This window comes from Amia ocellicauda, unplaced genomic scaffold (assembly GCF_036373705.1).
Source record: "Amia ocellicauda isolate fAmiCal2 unplaced genomic scaffold, fAmiCal2.hap1 HAP1_SCAFFOLD_181, whole genome shotgun sequence".
Lineage (NCBI taxonomy): Eukaryota > Metazoa > Chordata > Actinopteri > Amiiformes > Amiidae > Amia > Amia ocellicauda.
Genome location: NW_027102744.1, coordinates 29,780 through 36,350, shown reverse-complemented (window position 1 = coordinate 36,350; position 6,571 = coordinate 29,780). Strand labels below are relative to the sequence as shown.

Here is a 6,571-nt window from a genome sequence, read left to right as displayed (position 1 = left end):
ATTTCGTTTTCTTAAATATAAATGTGTGTTGCATTAAACTGTTTTGTTGATAATTTTAGAAATAAAATCTGTCAACCCCGAGAAATATGTTCTCATTCCTGTTTAACTGTTTAGTCTGAAATTGACACAAGTCAATAGACGTTAGATTATTGGTGGCCCTGCCTATCCTTGATCATTGAATAATAATCAGTTAAGGGAAATTGTGGTAACAAGTAATGATAGGATCTTTCTCGGCACCTAAACGTAAATGAGACTGATATATATATAACGAGAAGTTACCTGACATAAATACTAACCTGCGTAGTTATTTAATGTCTGACTAACAATACTAACGAGAGACTCACCTTCGTCTTACTAACCGGTATTGTAGTTAATGTGTTTATAACCTTTTTTGTTTAACGATTTGTGTGTTAGAGCATCAGACTTTTAATCTGAGGGTCCAGGGTTCGAGTCCCTGTTCGGGCGCCTTGTTGACCGAGGGCCATGATGGTGAAAAGCCTGGATGGCCTTCCAGGTGACAATGAAATATGCAGTTGCGTCTAGGCAAGGTGTCTAGTCCTCTTTGCTTCTTTCGTCAAATATCCAGCCTGGGCAAGTGTTGTCTTCCAGAGGCAAGTCAAGCCAGGAACTCTGAGAGATGTTTTTGCCGTTGACGACGTGTCACTTTAGAACAGCACAACATGCATCTCTACTTGACTTGGCACAATCTGTGAGGGTTGGGCCAACACAACGTGTCCACACATTTGCAGGCGTCTTGAAATACTTGGAATGACCTGTGGCCCCATGCCATGCAGAAGTCCACAGCTATGCGTGTCAGCATGCTCTGCTCTTCATCCCCAATGTGCCACTTGTAAGAACTGTGTAAAAAGCGACAGAGAACGTGATCAGCAAAGAAACACAATTCTCCTGAGAACGACAATCATCGTGCCGATCGTAATCTCAGTGCATACCTGGATGCCCAACAAGCCAAGCCAGTGGTTCCCAAGCGTTGTAATGCCACGGCACACTTTGCTGAGACCAAAAACCTTTGCGGCGCACCAACATGAAAGAAAAAAAAAAGGATTTACTAGGTATTGTCTCACCTGAATGGCAACAGGCTGCTAAAACTATTATCACACGCACATTGCATGTTAAAGTATGTCAGTAAGGGAGTAATTAAAAGGGCAAATGTGTGAAGTGCAAGGAGTGGACCTTAGTGGTTAGGTAAAAAAGTACACAGACAAACTAAATAATCCCTTGATACAAATCATTTATTTAGTGCAGACAGACCAAGACCAGCCACAATAAACTATTCGCAGTAAATATAAATTCACAGCAAAATAGGTTCAGTTCACAATATCCTATAACAAGCTGCACAAAGGCAGCGCTAGCAGTGGAAAGAACGAAGAACTGCAGGAGAAACGCCGGGGCTATTTAGAGCCCGATTATTCAACACAGAGGGGGAAAACCAGGGCCAAATGAGACTTAGAGGAACAGGAGACATCCAACAACAGTATAAAGATAAAAAGGAATTCACCACATGTCCCTTTAATCAATTGCCTTGCAGTTCCACTGTGTAGCGTTATGTTGGGTGTATTTTGATAAGAGCATTTGGGCTCTGAGCTGAAGCACTGATCTAAAGAAGACCTCTCCACCCCCAAAGTTATCAGATTTCCTTTGCTCATCAGCTTGGAACTGGTTTGCATCAAAGTGACAGTTTTGGGGTGGATGGCACCGAGAAGAGGCCAAATAGGTTGAATCCTGCTATGAGATGTCTGGAGAAAGGGGCCTGTAGGTCATAAAAACTCTTTGAAGTGGACGAGAGCCGAAATCCCGACATAGAGCTACGAACCCGGGCCAACCGGCACTTCCAAAAGATGGCATGGATTGACATCAGTCATAAATCAAGCCCCCCTCCATTAAGACACTGGGGGCTGAAACCGAAATCCAATCTCAAGAACTCAAGAACCAATCACCTATTGATCTGACAGACTATAAGGAACAGTGCACAGTCTCTCTCTCTCTCTCTCTCTCTCTCTCTCTCTTTCTCTCTCACCTGAACCAGTAACTCGCTGCCACAGCTCAACCTGTAGCTCTGTTGCCCGAACCGGAACCAGAAACCAACCAAGTCTTTGCCGGCAACAGAAGAGTTAAACTGGGAGAAGGAGATTGAGCCGTACGAAGAATTCTATTAAAGGACTTTATTAAATAAAGAACTTTACAGACTGCGCATGCCCGCCTGTGCCCACCTGATCAGTGGAGTTTTACAGCTGGACAATTGAGTAAGTCGAATGTATATGAAAGTGTTCAGTCATTTAAATAGCTATTTGAGTCTTAAGAAACTTGACCCTTGGAACGAACAGGGCCCTGCTTTCCTCAAAGACTTTGTCTTCAAGTAACTACGGTGGAACCCTGCTTACAAAGAAGATTTTGTGCACAACCTTGGAGCCTTCAAACCAGTGGAAAATCTGTTTGGAAAAGACTCTAATTTCGCGAAACCCCAATTTCCAGGTGCATCGACTGAGTGGAAGTTCTTGGACAAAGCCGAACCGCACTGCCTTTGTTCCAAACCACACGGACCATGTGCCGTGTGCTGTGATCTGAGCCCGAAGACAGAGAGGCCTCTCTGCGACGAAGTTCAGATAAGTTTAACAGTTTGGAGTTCATGATTCATGACATTTGAGAAATCAATTAGAAATGTTATTCTGTGATTCAAAACTCTAGAATGTGTAATATCATTTAGTTTTCTTAAATATAAATGTGTGTTGCATTAAACTGTTTTGTTGATAATTTTAGAAATAAAATCTGTCAACCCCGAGAAATATCTTCTCATTCCTGTTTAACTGTTTAGTCTGAAATTGACACAAGTCAATAGACGTTAGATTATTGGTGGCCCTGCCTATCCTTGATCATTGAATAATAATCAGTTAAGGGAAATTGTGGTAACAAGTAACGATAGGATCTTTCTCGGCACCTAAACGTAAATGAGACTGATATATATATAACGAGAAGTTACCTGACATAAATACTAACCTGCGTAGTTATTTAATGTCTGACTAACAATACTAACGAGAGACTCACCTTCGTCTTACTAACCGGTATTGTAGTTAATGTGTTTATAACCTTTTTTGTTTAACGATTTGTGTGTTATCATATGCGATCCCATGGTCTTTGATTTGGTCACGGAAGTGATTTGTCTTTGATTTGTTGATCTAGAGTTGAATTTTAATTAGCTTTTCCCTTTTGTATAATTAGTGTAGTGCTACATTTAGTCTTTGTTTTTGAATAAATTTAACAATTTATATCTTTGGAATTGGTGTCTGTGTCCAATTATTACAGAAATTGAGTTCTACAAGATTCCAGGATTCGTGATAAGGTGATACTATAAATTCACTTCTTAAATTGAAATTTATAAGTGTACCTTACGATACAACTGATAGCACTGCAACTCAGTGTAGGTGTGCGTTCAGTCCGGCAAACACAACATTTCAGTTATGAAACGCTTTCTACAGGTGATGTATAAATGTAATATTTTCACACATTTGAATAAGTTTGATTTGATACAAGATTTATGAAGTTGACCAAACAAAATGACATAATATTTTTCAGGGGATAAAAATCTCACGACACAATTGGGTAGTCCTCACGGCACACGGGTTGAAAACCACTGAGCCAAGCCACGGTGCTTCTTGGCTTTGCACGGCCACTGAGACTGCCAGGGGAAGACGGTGAGAAGCTTCCCTTCGATAGCTCAGTTGGTAGAGCGGAGGACTGTAGGTTTCAGACAGCGGGCATCCTTAGGTCGCTGGTTCAATTCCGGCTCGAAGGAAGGCGTGATTATGGCTTGACATCGGTTTTGGACGAGCTCCCAAATGTCAAGCCATTGGAATTGCATGAGGACAAGGAGAAAACACCGGAAATTCGGATTTGCTGTGTAGAACTCGCATTGCCCAAACATCTCATATGCATGTGACCCTTTTCACCCTGAGCCCAGTTTTCTAAACCGGCCAGAAAGCGGTCTGGAACAATCATGAAGCCAACACATTGTGAAGCACTTCACTGAAGCCCGGGTAGCTCAGCCGGTAGAGCATCAGACTTTTAATCTGAGGGTCCAGGGTTCGAGTCCCTGTTCGGGCGCCTTGTTGACCGAGGGCCATGATGGTGAAAAGCCTGGATGGCCTTACAGGTGACAATGAAATATGCAGTTGCGTCTAGGCAAGGTGTCTAGTCCTCTTTGCTTCTTTCGGCAAATATCCAGCCTGGGCAAGTCAAGCCAGGAACTCTGAGAGATGTTTTTGCCGTTGACGACGTGTCACTTTAGAACAGCACAACATGCATCTCTACTTGACTTGGCACAATCTGTGAGGGTTGGGCCAACACAACGTGTCCACACATTTGCAGGCGTCTTGAAATACTTGGAATGACCTGTGGCCCCATGCCATGCAGAAGTCCACAGCTATGCGTGTCAGCATGCTCTGCTCCTCATCCCCAATGTGCTACTTGTAAGAACTGTATAAAAAGCGACAGAGAACGTGATCAGCAAAGAAACACAATTCTCCTGAGAACGACAATCATCGTGCCGATCGTAATCTCAGTGCATACCTGGATGCCCAACAAGCCAAGCCAGTGGTTCCCAAGCGTTGTAATGCCACGGCACACTTTGCTGAGACCAAAAACCTTCGCGGCGCACCAACATGAAAAAAAAAAAAAAGGATTTACTAGGTATTGTCTCACCTGAATGGCAACAGGCTGCTAAAGCTATTATCACACGCACATTGCATGTTAAAGTATGTCAGTAAGGGAGTAATTAAAAGGGCAAATGTGTGAAGTGCAAGGAGTGGCCCTTAGTGGTTAAGTAAAAAAGTACACAGACAAACTAAATAATCCCTTGATACATATCATTTATTTAGTGCAGACAGACCAAGACCAGCCACAATAAACTATTCGCAGTAAATATAAATTCACAGCAAAATAGGTTCAGTTCACAATATCCTATAACAAGCTGCACAAAGGCAGCGCTAGCAGTGGAAAGAACGAAGAACTGCAGGAGAAACGCCGGGGCTATTTAGAGCCCGATTATTCAACACAGAGGGGGAAAACCAAGGCCAAATGAGACTTAGAGGAACAGGAGACATCCAACAACAGTATAAAGATAAAAAGGAATTCACCACATGTCCCTTTAATCAATTGCCTTGCAGTTCCACTGTGTAGCATTATGTTGGGTGTATTTTGATAAGAGCATTTGGGCTCTGAGCTGAAGCACTGATCTAAAGAAGACCTCTCCACCCCCAAAGTTATCAGATTTCCTTTGCTCATCAGCTTGGAACTGGTTTGCATCAAAGTGACAGTTTTGGGGAGGATGGCACCGAGAAGAGGCCAAATAGGTTGAATCCTGCTATGAGATGTCTGGAGAAAGGGGCCTGTAGGTGATAAAAACTCTTTGAAGTGGACGAGAGCCGAAATCCCGACATAGAGCTACGAACCCGGGCCAACCGGCATTTCCAAAAGATGGCATGGATTGACATCAGTCATAAATCAAGCCCCCTTCCATTAGGACACTGGGGGCTGAAACCGAAATCCAATCTCAAGAACTCAAGAACCAATCACCTATTGATCTGACAGACTATAAGGAACAGTGCACAGTCTCTCTCTCTCTCTCTCTCTCTCTTTCTCTCTCTCTCTCTTTCTCTCTCACCTGAACCAGTAACTCGCTGCCACAGTTCAACCAGTAGCTCTGTTGCCCGAACCGGAACCAGAAACCAACCAAGTCTTTGCCGGCAACAGAAGAGTTAAACTGGGAGAAGGAGATTGAGCCGTACGAAGAATTCTTTTAAAGGACTTTATTAAATAAAGAACTTTACAGACTGCGCATGCCCGCCTGTGCCCACCTGATCAGTGGAGTTTTACAGCTGGACAATTGAGTAAGTCGAATGTATATGAAAGTGTTCAGTCATTTAAATAGCTATTTGAGTCTTAAGAAACTTGACCCTTGGAACGAACAGGGCCCTGCTTTCCTCAAAGACTTTGTCTTCAAGTAACTACGGTGGAACCCTGCTTACAAAGAAGATTTTGTGCACAACCTTGGAGCCTTCAAACCAGTGGAAAATCTGTTTGGAAAAGACTCTAATTTCGCGAAACCCCAACTTCCAGCTGCATCGACTGAGTGGAAGTTCTTGGACAAAGCCGAACCGCACTGCCTTTGTTCCAATCCACACGGACCATGTGCCGTGTGCTGTGATCTGAGCCCGAAGACAGAGAGGCCTCTCTGCGACGAAGTTCAGATAAGTTTAACAGTTTGGAGTTCATGATTCATGACATTTGAGAAATCAATTAGAAATGTTATTCTGTGATTCATAACTCTAGAATGTGTAATATCATTTAGTTTTCTTAAATATAAATGTGTGTTGCATTAAACTGTTTTGTTGATAATTTTAGAAATAAAATCTGTCAACCCCGAGAAATATCTTCTCATTCCTGTTTAACTGTTTAGTCTGAAATTGACACAAGTCAATAGACGTTAGATAATTGGTGTCCCTGCCTATCCATGATCATTGAATAATAATCAGTTAAGGGAAATTGTGGTAACAAGTAA

General features: G+C 42.6%; 2 non-coding genes across 2 annotated transcripts; both read left to right on the top strand.

Moving 5' to 3' along the window:
• Nucleotides 1–3,719: 3,719 nt before the first annotated feature.
• On the top strand, nt 3,720–3,808 carry trnay-gua (transfer RNA tyrosine (anticodon GUA)). The gene is given in 2 exon segments: nt 3,720–3,756; nt 3,773–3,808. It is a non-coding gene; the product is annotated as a tRNA-Tyr (tRNA).
• A 235-nt stretch (nt 3,809–4,043) lies between these two features.
• trnak-uuu (transfer RNA lysine (anticodon UUU)) lies at nt 4,044–4,116 on the top strand. The gene has a single exon. It is a non-coding gene; the product is annotated as a tRNA-Lys (tRNA).
• Nucleotides 4,117–6,571: the final 2,455 nt, after the last annotated feature.